General features: G+C 40.6%; 1 protein-coding gene across 4 annotated transcripts in view; it reads left to right on the plus strand.

The window, feature by feature from the left end:
- slc8a2b (solute carrier family 8 member 2b) overlaps positions 1-15,000 on the plus strand; it is a 155,686-nt gene that overhangs the window by 32,887 nt on the left and 107,799 nt on the right. Inside the window, exon 1 of one of the 4 annotated variants that reach the window (XM_029445861.1) lies at positions 2,748-2,764. The exons of the other annotated variants lie outside the window; for them this stretch is intronic. The gene's annotated coding sequence lies outside the window, so the exon portion shown is untranslated. Of the gene's footprint in view, positions 1-2,747; positions 2,765-15,000 lie in introns of those variants that run through there. 4 annotated transcript variants of the gene reach the window in all.

Raw genomic sequence — 15,000 nt, forward strand, 5'->3', positions numbered from 1 at the left:
GACAAGTTATTTTCCTCTCTCTGCTTATTCTGCACGTATCACTCCATTCTGCAGTATCATCCTCCCATCCATGCATCCATCTCTACATTCACTCTGCAGTAAAGGCCTCTGGTTATTTTTGTATCACTCCAATTATTCTTAGCGCTCAGCAGCTAAGTTGGTTGGCTCACAATGCTCTGCTTTATCAGCAGCGGATCACTTGTAAAAGCTTCACTGTGAGGAGAGGGGGAGGGATGGAGATGGAGAGGAGATGAGTGAAGGCAGAGGAGGAGAGGTGATGGATTGAGGGGGAGGAACTTATAGGACCCCAAGGAGGAGAGATGATAGAGAGAAAATAAATGTGGCCCTCAATGATCCAATATTATCAATGCAAAGTGAAAACATTGAGCTATATCGGCGTTAGCGAACGGTGTTAGCTCCATTAGCGAGCAGTGCTAGAGAGAGAGAGAGAGAGAGAGAGAGAGAGAGAGAGAGAGAGAGAGAGAGAGAGAGAGAGAGAGAGAGAGAGAGAGAGAGATCACTTTAAGTTAGACCAGCTATTCTCCTTTTAGTGACAAGCTGCTAACCAGCACCACCATTTTTATTTTCTTCTTTTTATTAACTAGAATAGAATGGAAGAGTCCAGTAACAAAATTGAAGAAGAATCAATATAATATCGTATCGTGATGAAACTTGATTTACACCACTAGTGTCCGGCAAGAAGCCTGGATGTAGTAAGGAAACGTGATAGTGTTGAGAAGGCAACCCATTTGTTTTAATCAAAGACACCAAAGAAACTTTTAAGGATCTTGTATTTTTTGTCCATACCACAAATGTTTGCCATCATTTCTGAGTGTGATCTCAGCTTTGAGAAGCAAATCATTTCAGTTGCAGTTTTATCCTGGTGAGGACATTCTTTAAAATCGAAGCTTCATTTCCTGTTGCAGAGTATACTGTAGCTTCTTATATAATGGTATTAATCGGTCGTCTGTGTCCCTTCTGTAAGCCTTTTCAAAAAGCTGCTGCTTGAGTTTTCAGTGGCATCTCAACGGGAGACAACACTGCTGTGCTTGCAGCATTATTGACATGCGGCAACTGATTTAAAAATGTGGCTCCACTTTCAAACCCAGCGCTCAGTAGTATAAAAAAAAGTTTTTCTGATGTTTGGCTTTTTCCTTTCTTAGTGCCACTAATATTTTCACATTTCTTAATAACTTAATCTACGGCTCACTTCACAAAGATTGCATTGATGTTGCCAGGTAAGCCTACTTCTTGCTGCATCTTCTGGTTGTATGTAGTTGTTATGGTCAAATGTACTTTGAGAAAAACGACATTTTCATCTGTCCCTGTCCCGTTTGGCTTTATTATTATCTTAGTATTATCTTTGTTGTCCATTGTGGAGACGCTAACACTGACAGTAATGCTGTCAAATAACATTAAATGATGACGTTGTTAGTAAAGCGTAGCCATGGTAACTGAAATGCACATGTGCTGTATTATGATAGTGAATATCGTGAGAGGCTGAACACTACCTGGCTTTATGCAACACTCCTAAATCAGCCTCTGGGCTAATATTTTGCATAAGGGAAAAACTTGAGCAAAACTTTGAAATTTAAGGTAATTTATGCAATTGGGCCCAGACCGTGATAAACGCTCTGAAAATGAGTCATTTCAGTGTTCTGTATTGTACTCTGTGTGTGTGTGTGTGTGTGTGTGTGTGTGTGTGTGTGTGTGTGTGTGTGTGTGTGTGTGTGTGTGTGTTTTCGATCCTATGCTGTGTTGCTGGGAGTGTCTCGTTAGCTGCTGGGTAACTGTTGTCAAAGACCAGGATGCCCAGCTGGTAACACACACAACCCAGAGTATGTACGTACTGGAGCACACACATTTACATACTCTCACTCATAACACACATACACACTGTTTCTCAATGTGCCATCAGGCAATGGGATTAAAGACTTAACAGCACTGAGTTTAAAGGCTCAATAATGACCTATGTTAATTATTCTGCCTCTTGATTATCAAGCAGTGCAGTTGCCGGATGTCAGCAGATTGTCTGAAACTGAAGGAGCAGCCATCTGTCTGGCACGGGGTCTTTGTTTGTAGACGCATATTTATTGGAATTTATTTTTTGTTTTAAACTTGTTTAACAAGTGTTGGTTTCCCGTCGATTCCACAAAAGAAGACGGCACTTGAGTGTCCAGTCACCTGTGATTGAGATTCTGTCGACTCCAATTTGCCAAAATGAAGTTCTGGTTTCTCCCGGGGCTCGTAATCCTCTCCGCCCACAGGAAGTGATCCATCCAAACATAAGTGCAGACTACAGTATTCAGCCGGATGCTCTCCACCCCGTCAGCCACCACAAATGTGTGTCCCAATTTCAAACTAACATTGTCCAGTATTGATATTTTCTTTCTATGCTGTTTATACAAGAACTTACTATAAACAGCAACTTTACATTGTAATGTGGAACAAAAGTGTCCATCACGAGCTCACTTTAAACCTGGTGAGTTTAGTAAGCGAGCCAACATCTTTGAACTCTGAATTGAAGTACATTGAAGGTCTTTCATAATAGTTGTGTATTGAAGTCCCCACAATGCGAGCAGTCCATAGTAATCTGTATATCTGTATTAACTCTGTCTATTTGTTAAGGAAGATTGTATCACATCTCTTTACAGGTGGTGTTGGCTGTGCACTCTGCAGGAGTCTGCAGCGCTGCTCCGGTTATTACAGTGAGTCATTGCTCTTCGGTTCTTTGATGAAGTCCGGTGTGGGCTGCAATGCGTAGGTCGTTTACCATAGTTAAAGTTTCAAGTTCAAGAGCCTTGGTAATCCACTTAATGTTTTATCTAACTTCTTTGCTATTTGGTGTGGTTTCCATGTGGAGCAATACTCCACTGAGCGCTATGAAGTGTAGAAAAACATGAAAGTGTTTTAAGGTGACAGCTCTCTCTTCTCAATGACATTCTCCCTGACACCGTCTGACTCACCCTGACGCACTAAATTGAACTTCTTGCATATTGAATCAAAAGCTTCTAATCATCTGCTGGTAGAGTGAGAGCTAGAGCTGCGTAGGTGCAGCCTGTGACAGTCTGTGATTAACAATGTGTATGAATGTTGTCAAGCTTTGCTGTAGCAGTACAGGCGGGCCTCCTTAAATCTTGTACCTACGTCTTCCATGATTGTCTTTTCTCTAGAGTGGAGAGGTAATAATGGTGATACGTTAAAGGAAAGGCCCAACACCCTCTCAGGGGCAAAAATTATTTGATACTTTACCTGATAAAGGTTGCAAAACTGAAGTCATCTTTTATATTTGCCTTTGAGATTGTGTTATCACGGACCCACACCTCTCCCACAGTGTCTTGGTGCAGTGCAACATCCCTTTATATATGATCTATCTGGCTTTTAAAAAAACTACAATAAACTACTTACAGAAATGCTTTGTGCGTGATGCACACTATATTATTCAAATGAAGTACACCACAACAGTGTGCAGATGTAACCCTCTTTCCATAACAAGCGGAGTCGGTGCACTCTGATCAGCAGGAACCTAATCCTGAGAAAACAACATTAATCCCATGTTTGCTTCTCACCAACCTGCTTCCAGTCGGCAGCCTCTTCCACTTGCTTCAATAAGCTAGCTGACTGGATATCCATATCACACCACCTTTGTGACTTTGGATAACATGTGTTGCATCATGCCACAACCTCCCCAGTGCTGTTGCTGTGGCAATATGCAGACGTGTGTCTCTAACGCCATCCGGCTGAGGAGATAATACACCACGGAGGCTGCTGTCTACATACCAATTATAGAGGTAAAAAATAGATGCAGCTTCTGTTGCTCAATGCTGCAACACATCCGAGTGCCACATCAGGGTGCAGGAATCTGTGAATCTGTGTTCAGCTCTGACTCAGAAGTATTTGTGCCAATAATTCATAAAACCCTGTGGAGTGTATTACTCACCCACTGGTGGCCATATTGGAAGTCCTCACTAGCAATCAACTTCAAAATACAATTCAATTACCTCAGCAGGAAGTCAGATGTATTTCATTATCATTCCCAAAGTAAATAATCAAGTTTGAGTTTAAATGGCATTCTATCTCGTAGAAGCCTGTACAGCAAGTTATCACACCAACGTTAGCATTTGGTGGTTTGGCTTTCTAACATGGCCCAAACAGAATGTCCAAGCTGTCTGAGCCAAGGCCCCAGGAACAGCTCTGAGCAGTGCACAGATGTTGGTGCTGTGGCCATGCATGAAACCTACTGTATACACAATTATTGCAAAAAATGCGTGTAAAATAACGGAAACAATCGGAGCATCTCAAACAATGGCTTGAAATGTGCCAATACTGTAGGTCCAAATAAATAAATCCCAAAGAGTTGCATCAGTATGTTATTTTCGCTCCACGTGTGGCTGTGGGGCGTGAAATAGCTCAGCCGGACAGGGACTCTACTAAGAATGCACTTTGGGCCCCAAGAATATGAAACCCTGAAGAACTAAATAGCTGATCGGGCGCGACCGTACAATCTTGTTTTTAATTTTCCATTCCCGTCATCCAATTTAGTTTTTTTCCATCCCCAGCTACATCTACTGTATGTCTATAGCTACTTCCACCCAGTGGCGGGCCGTGCATATCACACCTAGGCCTTCAGTGATGTCCTACACAGTCCTACCTGAATTATTCCACCTCTTAATACCATCATTATGATGCCATGGCTCTATAAACTATACATTTAGACAGAAACGCAGTATAACCGGGCGTTGCATCACCCTAACAACAGAGTTATATTAATATTTACGAAACATTTAGTTGTAGATAGCATTCCCAGCAGTACAATCTGCAGTGCCTCTCGGAGGCTGTGAGCCAGGGGTACCGCTCGTAGTTAGTGATTTGAACGTGGCGGACAAACCCTTTTCCTGGCTGTGATAGGCTCGCTAGCGTTCTCTTCTCACGATGTCTATCTTTTCTTGAAAAGTTTGTCTTGAAAATGGCGTTGTAATTATATCTGCGACCAAATCGATCTCTTCTCCTTCTTCAGCCATTGTGGGTTGAAAAAAACCAGCTTGTAGAAATCAACACAAATTAGCATCGTTCAAAGTTTGCTAGCTCTGCATCGCTCTGCCTCTCAATAGTGCGTATCCAATCAAAAGACGTGGACGTGCTGACATTATCGTACGCCTGCTAGCTGGCCCCGGTGTCCCCAACTCGAAATCTGATTGGTTAACGCCACAGTTTTGTTTCCGTTCACTTTAAGCGACAGGCGCCCGCACTGTTGATTCTGAAGGCCTAAGGGCAGATTTCTTGGACCCTGGCAACACATCATGGCTGAAATATGATTGGATAAAAGCTCTAACATAAAGGCCAGACCTCCAAATCTCAATCTGAGGCTGGAAGCGTTGATTTAAAACATATTGTAGAATGATGTTGTTCCTATCGATCGTTGTTTTTGTTGCTATTGTTCTTTGTCCTTCTTCAAATAAACTAAAATATTCACATTCAGCCGTTTTGATTGTATGCAGAAGAACTCTGTACAATATTAAAAGGTTTGAGGCAAAAATGCTGATTAGATGAGGGAAGTTTGAATGCATGATAAATCTGCTGAAGAAGGACTTCTCACAAGTGTGTGTGTTTCTTGTCAGATATGTGTGTGCTTGTTCTGCTGTCGGAATGTGTGTGTTTGCATGTGTGTGTGCTGTGACCTGTTTGTTAGGGTGATCGGTGCATGGAGGTACAACATCCTGATGAGCACGGCACCAGAAGAGGGACCACCTGGACTATACAAACATACCTGACACACAATCACACACACACACACACACACACACACACACACACACACACACACACACACACACACACATACACACACACACACACACACAGACAAACACGGAGGAAAGATTAAATATATTTGGACAGATGGTCAAAGACTGTCGTAGTTACTTTTTGTGTCGTCTTAAAGGGCTTATTAGTAGTTCTACTAGTGAGCATTAGTAGAACTACTAGTGAGCATTCGTAGTACTACTAGTGAGCATTAGTAGAACTACTAGTGAGCATTAGTAGTATTACTAGTGAGCATTAGTAGAACTACTAGTGAGCATTCGTAGTACTACTAGTGAGCATTAGTAGAACTACTAGTGAGCATTAGTAGTATTACTAGTGAGCATTAGTAGTACTACTAATGGTCATAGTTACAAAAGACATTAGTTGTTGAACGATTAGTCAATGAATAAGTAAACAGAAAATTAATTGCAATTTCTGTTTTTTAGTCATTTATTTAGTAACAAAGTAAAATGTTCACTCACTTTTAACTTCTTACATTTATGTAGTGTTACAGTCGTTGTACATGTAATCTTTGGTTTTTAAACTGTTGCTCGTAAGAAATAAACATTTAATTAAGACAACACCTTGGACTTTAAATGATCTGACATAGACTAAATAATTGATCAAATATAATAATAATTTAATAAGGAGAATCGAGACTTAAAACAATTCTCCAAGTTTTGTTTTTTACATTGTTTGCTTACGTCAGGAGACTAAGACCCATATTCTGATAAGACATTTCATCACGTTTTAAATTGGAATAATTATGTAGCTCCTCAGGATACTGTAAGACTGACGGGTGCTAAGTTCTAAAGTAGTGTAGCCTGCGTAGCTCAGTCAGTACTTAGTGCATCAGTGCAGTACATGCCTACTAGTGCTAGAGGTGCTGGCTGACGGTACATCTTGTTCTAGCTATAGTAGGAGCAGCTGTTCTACTACTAGTGTCCGTCGCCAACCCTGTCTCCTACCAAATTATGTTCCCATACAACTGAACTGCATTCTCAATAACGTTTCAAGGGAAATGTATTTTCTCACGGATTACGGTCGCAATTTAAAACACATGGTTAACGTTGTGAATGGAAAATACAAAAAACAAAAAACGCAACAAAACTTTGTTAGGTTTTGTAATGGATCATCGTTTGACTTTGAATAAATATGATTGTCACGTTACTGATGTTTACAAACGTAAATAAAATAATTAAACGTTGACTTTTATTTCACACGTGACCTGAACATTGGCCGTGTGTTTGTGTGACTCATCAATCCAGCCCAACCTCCCCATGACGCAGACCTTAGCGGACTTTGATTAGAAATGTATTTGTGATACGTTAAAAACAAATGTAATCCAGGAAAATATTAATTTCCTTCTGGTCATTTTTATGAGACCAGATTGCATTGGTAGTAGACCAACACACCAGAACCAGTGGTAGTGAAATAGTTATATATAGTATATAATATAGTTTTAGTAACGGTAATAGCAAGTAATAACTGTGTAAGGAATAGTAGCCATGACAGTAGTAGTGGAGTACACATATCTTAACACTGCTACGTTAACGTTATTGTTTTTAGTCGTCTCCTCTATAGAAGGGCGAGTCCCAGCGTTTCCTCTCAAAATGAATCTTTTTCTCTACAGTCTATTTCCTATATATTGTGTTGTAGCTGTCCTTCAGTCCCTTGTTCACTAACTCTCAATTAATTTACTTCTCTTTCTCTTTCCTATCTCCCTTTCTCTTCTCGCCCTCCCACTAATGTTACTTGCCATTTCCCCAGAGTGCCTGTGTATTGTGTCTCAGTTACAAGCTGAAAGATTTATTACAGCTATTTGTTCTTCTTACCCCTCCCTGTCTCTCCCTTTGTCTATCTGTCCATCACTGTGTCTCACACAGGACTTAAGAATTATTTATCCGGCTTTCTTTTTACCGCTTTTTCTCTGACTTCGTTTTTTTCCTGCAGTATTGTTGCTGTCCGCCTTGTGACGCTTGACAATCCTTTTATTCCTCATTCTGTCCTTCAGTCAGTTGAGTAACGAGCGTACTCATCTCAGCGCTGCCATCTGCCTTGGCATGAAGGTTTAAATAATGGATTCATTCAAAAGGAAGCTGCTGCCATCAGTCAGTGAAGGTGGTCATTTCGAGCCAGCGCTGAGGTCATGTGTTATGTATCTAGGTCCATGTGTCTTAGTCTCTCTGTGTTCTGTGATTTACCTGGCTGCTAGAAAAATGTCCCCTTTGGGACAATAAAGTCAAAGTTACAAATTATTATTTCATCTACAGTATACTGTATATGTCAGGAAATTTGCATCCTCTGCCCGGTGATAGGTAGGGTGGCAGAGATGATTAAAAATGGGTGTAAATCTACTGCTAGAATCTCAATAATTGAGAAGGGAATATAGGTAAGCTCTTAGATAACGATTGCAGATGGGACTAATTTTATGGGTTGATATAGAGGCTTCTCATTACCTCTAAACATAAGTCCAAGTATTTATTACACCATTTTCCATCATGCTGCACCGATCAATTCTGAGCTAAATCAATTCCTTCACTCTGGAGCTGCTTCCATCTTTGCAAAGCTGTGCAGCTTTTCATTATATATATATATATATATATATATGTATGTATATATATATATATATATATATATATATATATACTGTACATATATTTATACATGTATATATGTGAAGCCAATAAGAACACACTCACATTACTGACTCAGAGTTTTACACCTGGGGTCCAGACTGAAATTGTGATTGAAATAATACAATCCATGCTGATTCCTGAGTCTGCAGCATGTGGACAGTCGCCCTCTTGTTTCCCAGGCAGGTTGGTTCATTCTTTTATAATAATATCATCTTTATGCAAACCACCCTCCGATGTGCTGTCTGATTTTAAATAGATTTTTGAATACAAAGTGGGTAGAGTGCAAAGAGAATTATTTAAATCAATGCTAACCCACCCTTTGCTGATTAAGATACATGATACTTCTAACAGACATGCACACCATCCTTACTGTAAGTCATACCTCAGCCTCGTGTATCAGAAAATCAATGTTTTTTCAAAATGAAAGTCAATATGTGACCAGTGTGTTTCTGCACTCATTCTGGATACACTCAATCATCAGACCCACGTAGCTTTACAATATGCTAACTGTTACAATATTAAAGCCTCATTAAGCACGTTTTCTTGTGACAAGCGGAGAGAGATAATCTCGTTTAATATTCTGTTTTGAGAGCAAGTTAACTGATTTATTCTGTCACTGTTGTGGTCAGTAAATCAAATTATAAGCATCTCCAGCCATTATCAGTGTATCCAGTCTTCAGTTCTTGTTTTGGAAAGTGAAACAAACTATCCTTTCAGAGTTTTAAGCATATGTTGATGATTATCTGGATAATATGGTGAATCGCAATTATTTTGTCCAGGATAATCGTGACATGACATTTTCATATTGTCCCATGCCTAGTGATGAAGTTGAGACATGTGGGTGGGCTGCTGGGAGGTTTACCCCTCTCTCACAGAAACACCAATGTCTCACTCTAACGACACATCTTGTAAAATGTATTGGAACATAAAACATTAACAGACGTTACAAATGTTACATATGCAGGTGTTCGTCTTCTTGGGGTTGTGGTTTCACTGATGATTTCAACAGTGAACCAGATATATAAAATAGAAATATGCATTATCACAATAAAATGGATTATTTTCATCACCCTGCAAGTCAAACATGACACTAAACGTTGAGAATTTTAATTAATTTCTAAGCTGAAGGAAGCCTCTTAATAAAATATGAGCAAGGATGCAATGACTTTGCGTTGCACGTAGTAAAGATGCTATAACTTGCAGTGTTTCCCCTAGGTTTACTGCTTTGTGGGCTGTGCTGTCTGGGCTGGATGAGGTCCGTGCGACGGGGGATTTTCTTTAGTTCTCTCCTCTCCTTTCCCCCGCTCTGACTGTAGGTGTGTGTGCGTGTGTGTTGGGAGCGATGGAGAGAATGTGAATGCGCAAAGCAACGCAGTAGACACTGAAACGTGCACATATATTTGATAAATAACATAAGCGCATAGTTTATTTAATAGAAGAGCACCTGTTCAATGTGAAAAGTGAGTTGTGAATATAAAAAAAGAAATTAAAAAAACTCCAGCGCCCCCCAAGACAATGGTAGGGGAAACACTGACTTGTGAGCATCACTCAGTAGGAGGGTGGGAATTTAGTGTTAAGTGTTTGAATGAACCAGTGAATGGCTGAAAAAGGAAATGATAATTGTATTGACTCTGGGTTAGGGTAGTAAACTATTAAAAACACTAGTGGACACTGTGCATTGTTCTAGACTAATCGTTGATCTGTAGTTTTAGCGCGGTGCAGTAATAAAGCAGTTGCCTTGTTACTGCTGTCAAACAGCATCCCAGCTCAGACCACGGATGTATAAAGAGAGCTTTACCTGGATCTTCTGGGTTAGGGTTAGGATCTCTGGTGGCTTGACTCAGACTCGCTTGCTGGCTTTTGTCCAATCAGATCGCGGCTCATTTGTAAACACACACACAGAGCCAAGTTGGGTGCTGCATACAACCCTTAACTGGTTGTATTTGAGACCTTTTTAACCAGAATTGATCTTTATTTGGTAAAAAGAAAAGAAGATGTATCTTCTGTGATCAATCGACAGTTTTGACAGTTTTTTGGGAGTTGTCGATGTCAGAAAGATGTCATAAATGCCCCACTCTGGATAAGCATGTTAGTAAGCTAAGGCCACACCCAGAAACTACTGCTGGCCTAATGCACACGCTCCTTCAATGTGCCTGATTTGATCTCATTGTGAGGAGCCGAGGAAAGAGCAGAAAGGACAAATGAATAATAAATAAATAAAAAGCACAGATGTACATAGCCAGTTGCTCCTGTACAGGCCATGTTTTTATTCTGTCAGTGTAAATCTTCCTCATTTCTTCCTCCTACAATCCTCTGTGGCTTGTGTTCATATCAAGGATATTTCTGTCTCTATATTCACTTTATACTCATCTTGCACTTTCCAGGCGCACGTGGCACTTCAGTGTTTTTGGGACACCAGACATCAGAGAGAATCCATGACAGCAGTGTCTGATAGGATGTATCTAGAGCAGCTAGCAGGAAAAAACAAGCACAACTGTAATTCAATTAGGACCCTGCCTGAGTGTGTGTACTGTTGTTAGCCAATGATGGCAGGAAGCAGACGGTCACAAATGTCAATTCTCTCTAACGTTATTTTCTTTCTTTCTTTCTTTCAAATGAAAAGTGAGCTTCAGTCTCAAATGTTTTAATAGACTGTATTTTTAATATATTGTGTCAAATTCAGCATTTGTATATCAGAATTAATGCTCATGCGGCCGAAGATGAAAACAAACTGGCACAATGAACCAGGAAGCATCAGTTCAGTAAAGTAGGCTGTGGCAGGCACGTCATTTTTTCTTTGAAATGCTAAACATGCAAATAAAACTAAATGAACACCTGTTGTTTATGTATTTTGGGTATTACCCCACTTGTTTGACCTTATTATCAGAGAATAAGCAGAATGCAATGATACATGGGGTGAGACAAATTCAACAGAATACAGATATAAATACTTAATTCTCTTACGCAATCATAAAAGAACATTTAATAAATAGCTTATTAATCACAAATATAATTTCTAAATGAAATGAGCTGCTTGGTGAAGTGAAGCGAAATAATAAGAGACGTAAGCACTGGACCATGTGAAGATTTATCTGGCGCTACAATCACTACGGCTCCACACCGACTCCCCTAACACTGAGCAGGCTCATACATCACAGCTGGTGGGCGGACCTCGGCCTCAATCTTGTACATTGCCTTATGGTTGAGGATGTGGGAATTGAAATGCTCTGGTGGCCTGAGCTCATAATGAATTTGCAGCAGGTTTTTAAAATGGATGTGTTACCACTTTAACACTTTAAATTGAGCTCCTTCTACTCTGTGGTAGTGAGCTGGTAATTGACTGCTCTGGTCTGGTGCTAAAACAGTGCCACCTCAGGGCAGTAAGGACATAATAGTGTGCTGGCACTAAAGCAAACCCTGCTGCTCAGTATGTGCAAGAAATGACCTGCTGTTCCTCTCACCCATCTTTCTGTAACAGTGCACCTTAACTCTGGTTGGGCACAATCAGCAATGTGCTGGAAATAAGAACCATTTTCTGACTACTAGACTGAGCTCTAAGGCAGAGGGCGTGTATCCAACCATTGTATGTCCCTAAATCTATTTTTTTTTTACCACTCGCATTCTCCACCTCCCCTGTTAACTGAGCTCTGCTGTATTCATGACACTGCACTGGTTCAGTACTGTACTGTAGGTGCAGTGTGTTGAGGTTTGAGGTGTAGAATGTAACCACATATGAACGGTTCTTGAAACAGGGGTTTGCAGCAGTACTGGTAATAGACTCTTCTTCACACATTGAGTAATGAGGATTAAATGAGACTCAAGTACACAAACTACAATTGACAGCACACACTGACATTTTTGTAACTTTTCTTTCATTGAAAATGTTAAATTCAAGAGGATGCTCATAATAAATAATTGACAATTAAAAAACTTACAATTTCTCCAAAAGTGCACCAAGTTACTTCTTGTTGTCTAAATCTTGTTTTTAAGGTTAGAAAAAGAGAAGAAATTAAGCAATGAATTGCTCACACCTGTGAAATAGGTGCAAGTATTTCAGGCGATAAAGACTGTGCCTAAAAATGTCACATTTATTTGATGCTAATGTATTTTACAGAGGAGTGCGCAGTGTGCAGACTTCTGTCTACTACCTGCGAGGATTTGGTATGTGGGTGTTGCAGCTTTTTTATGAACATCATATTAGTGTCACAAAGTATTAGAAGACAAAGTAAGGGCATCCTTGGTGTTTTTATGTTTACATATTTAAAGAGCACCTTATTGCAAGCTTTATTACTAATTATTGTCAGTAATCCGTTGTTCTTTCAGACCTACAGCTACTCTATGTTTCTGTATTTAAAAGGTCATATTTCTATTATATAAACTGTTATTATTTTCCACACACTGAACCTTGTAATATGTATGCAGTGCATTGCCTCACTTCTAATCAAATGATTAGAGAATTGCCATCTGCTCACACTGTTTCCTCACCCTTTCAAAGCACTGCAAATTCTCCATCCATCACCCAGTTATATATTCATATTACTTGTGTGGCGCCTGCTGTGGCCTGTAATCCACTCTCAGGACCCCCCCCCCCCCCTCACTGATCGACACATGCTGTTAAAGTGATAACTCTTCATTTTGAATTTGGGTCAATACGTATTCAGGCTCCTGTAGCATCAGAAACATCTCGGCTTTTATTGTTTAAATTCCCTCAAATTACAACGTAATGACCCTTTTTATAGAAGCTGCATAATAAATGCTGAAGACTTCTCCAAACATTAGAATCTCCCTTTATCAGTATGTTCCCTCGCTCCACGTCTCACTCCAGGTATCCATTATTCACCGCAACTCTGTCCCCTCGTTACTGTTTCTTTAACAGCAGTGTGAGTCTGGACCCATAGGCTTAGTTCTAATAGTTCCTGAATGACAAGTAGCAATATGTTTTAATGAGCCCGAGACCCAGGGAGAGAGTGTAAGCTTCCTCTTACCTGTCTTCTTTACACACAGACACACAGACACTCATACAGATGTCATATTTGATTGAACCTGCAGAGGTGCAGATGTAAAGGAGAATCTGACTCTGGGGCAGCTGTGCCTCAGGAGCCAGAGTCCACCGGTCGGACTGTCAGTGGTTCGATCCTTGGCCTGTGGTGTCCTAGGGCAAGATACTGAACCCCAAATTGCTACTGATGGCTAACGGTGTGTGTTTGTGAATAATTATCATTACTGAGGAGCACTCTGTATGTACTGTAGCCTCTGACTCTGTATGAATGTGTGTAATTGGGTGAATGCTGACATGTTTTGAGTGATTGCAAAAGCGCTGTATAAATGCTCTGACTGAGCTCCGACCAGATCAGCAGAGAGGAATGAGTTGGACTTATACAGAATATGATGTGGTCAAGTTGAGCTAAAGTTTCCTGTCATGTTGATAAAAAACAAATTGATTAACTCTTGCTTGAGACAAGAAAGGAAACTATTTGACAAACATTGTGCATTGAGTACAGGTCAAACAAACAATGATGTGTTTGGTTGAATTTGTTTAGGCTGAGGTGAAAGGTGTCAATCGAGCTCTGATGCGGACTAAACAACCAGACCCTAAAAGGTGGGTCCGGTTCCAATCAGACTTTGTGGTGGTTTGTTTGTGGTTTGAAAGTAAAAAGACCTTATGGAAAGTAGAGCCGTTGTGCGGTTGCCTCCATGTGTTAATGATGGGCAAAGCCGTGCTGTTCATCTCTAGAATCCGTTCATTAAAAAGATTTGTTCACTGAATCGTTCTGTGCGACTCACTCGGGGCTCACACTCACTGAACAGGCACCTTCCCTTCGCAGTGCTTGATCAGAGATGGATATTTCAGTTACAATATCAATACTGCTTGGATATGAAAGAGATTCTCAGATAACTAGCGCTTTAATTTGTACAGTGAACCCTCTACCTTGGTGCAATATTAAACATTTTAATGGTAATATTGAGAACTGAACTCAAAGCAGTGGATGATGACAACAACTTGGAAAATGTTGCGCCACGCTTAGATGCTCACCTACTACTGTGTGAAAATGGATTGCATTTACTGTGTAAAGCCTGTCAGCCAGTCAGTGGACAAGAATACACAAAAATCGACCAAACTGCTGAAACTGTGAGAGCCGGTCAGAAAACATCTGCTGTCTTATAATCTTCACGTGGAGCTGATCATCTGTGTTTACTGAGCGCTGATGTTAACCGGGGCTGTAGTCCGTGTGACATTACGTTAGTTAGTTACTAAATCCAAAGTGGCAGAAACTAGAAAACAACCCGGATATTCGTCTCGTCTTCCCGGGGGCAGCGCAGCAAGGAGAGCAGCCTGCCGGGGGAGGAGAGAAGTCAGAGGAGACTTGAGCTCAGCCAGAACAAGACCAGCCCAGCAGTCACAGCGGGCTGGTATCTGGTGCCGCTGCTGCCTTCAGTATAGCAGCTCCCAGCATTATTAGAGTCATGGGAGGTTCACTAGTCGCGTTAAAGCTTCACACATGCACTGGAATAGGCATATTGTTAAAAGATCTATCCCTGGATTTTATGAATCAATATT

The sequence above is a fragment of the Cottoperca gobio genome, chromosome 13, assembly GCF_900634415.1.
Source record: "Cottoperca gobio chromosome 13, fCotGob3.1, whole genome shotgun sequence".
Lineage (NCBI taxonomy): Eukaryota > Metazoa > Chordata > Actinopteri > Perciformes > Bovichtidae > Cottoperca > Cottoperca gobio.